General features: G+C 34.2%; 1 protein-coding gene across 1 annotated transcript in view; it reads right to left on the minus strand.

Moving 5' to 3' along the window:
- The window catches only part of LOC119596575 (alsin-like), a 28,412-nt gene that overhangs the window by 22,942 nt on the left and 3,942 nt on the right, over positions 1-1,528 (minus strand). The window lies entirely within an intron of this gene.

Genomic DNA, 1,528 nt, shown 5'->3' on the forward strand with positions numbered 1-1,528 from the left:
GAGAGAGAGAGAGAGAGAGAAGAGAGAGAGAGAGAGAGAGAGAGAAGAGAAGAGAGAGAGAAGAGAGAGAGAGAAGAGAGAGAGAGAGAGAGAGAGAGAGAAGAGAGAGAGAGAGAGAGAGAGAGAGAGAGAGAGAGAGAGAGAGAGAGAGAGAGAGAGAGAGAGAGAGAGAGAGAGAGAGAGAGAGAGAGAGAGAGAGAGGAGGAGAGAGAGAGAGAGAGAGAGGAGAGAGAGAGAGAGAGAGAGAGAGAGAGAGAGAGAGAGAGAGAGAGAGAGAGAGAGAGAGAGAGAGAGGAAGAGAGGAGATAGGAGAGAGAAGAGAGGCGTGTTTTTCTCTAACTCGGTCATGGTATACTAAGTATTATGTAGGTATATTCATGCGTGGCTTATCTTTCATTTTTTTTTCTCGAGTGCTCTATGCCTGCGTGGTCATATTCTCGGTATATTTTCTTATCAATATTCCCATTGCGTTAACCGGTGCCTTATTGACATAAATTTCGTCTGTTATTGACCAATATATTTATTTCATCTCGGTTTTACGATAAATTAGTGGGAATATTATTGAAATAACGTGAAAATGGTGAAATTGTCCACAAACAAACATTTTATTTTCTTTCTCCACACCTCCCCACCTACCCTTGTTCCTAACTTCTCTCTCTCCTTAAACCCCCTCCTTCCACATTTCTCCCTCCCTCTCTACCTATTTTCATATTTCTACTAAGGTCACTAGGGTTTTAATATTCTTGTGTCGTGATACTTGTTTAAAGGTTAATTTCAGTTAAACAAATGAATTAATATAAGTGAGTTGTATTTTTTAAGTGTGATTTTCGGCTGTCTTCACACTTGCCTTTCAAGACCGAATTTTGACCGCGCGTAAACTGTCTCCCTGACCTTTTTTATCCATGTGATATCCATAGTACATTATCAATTCGCCATCTTGGTGTTAATTTCCAAATATTAATTTTTTTCTTTCCTTGTCTTGTATACATTTACACGTACGATGTGTTTTGTTTTATTTGTATTTTTCATATTACAAATACAGTAAATAAGTTTTGTGTACACAAATGTTTTACTCGTTTATTTTAATTATAGATCAGTTAACATTTAGTACCCCAGGTCAATTCAAGTCAAATTATGCCATTTTCTCCCCTCTTTTGACCTGTGTGTGAAATGCCTTATTCAACTATTTTCAAATTTCGTTTATTAATTTTTTTATCATTATTATTTTTTTTCAAATAATTTGGAATTTTGATTACTTGAATTATCAATTTCCTTTTCGTTATCGACATATATATATATATTTTTTTTCATATTGTACAATTTATTTATACTGATATACATTTATATATATACATTTAGTTATTCTTTCTTAGATTATTAATGTGATACTTATGATAAATGTTGGTCATTAATGTTTCGATTATTTAATTTTTCGATGACAATGTGTTTCGTTTTCACACATTTTTTATTACTAGCTTCTGCTATTTTCTGTAGCATTATCGGATATGAACCTGACTTTTCGTTTTCA

This window comes from Penaeus monodon, chromosome 38, assembly GCF_015228065.2.
Source record: "Penaeus monodon isolate SGIC_2016 chromosome 38, NSTDA_Pmon_1, whole genome shotgun sequence".
In the NCBI taxonomy this organism is placed as follows: domain Eukaryota; kingdom Metazoa; phylum Arthropoda; class Malacostraca; order Decapoda; family Penaeidae; genus Penaeus; species Penaeus monodon.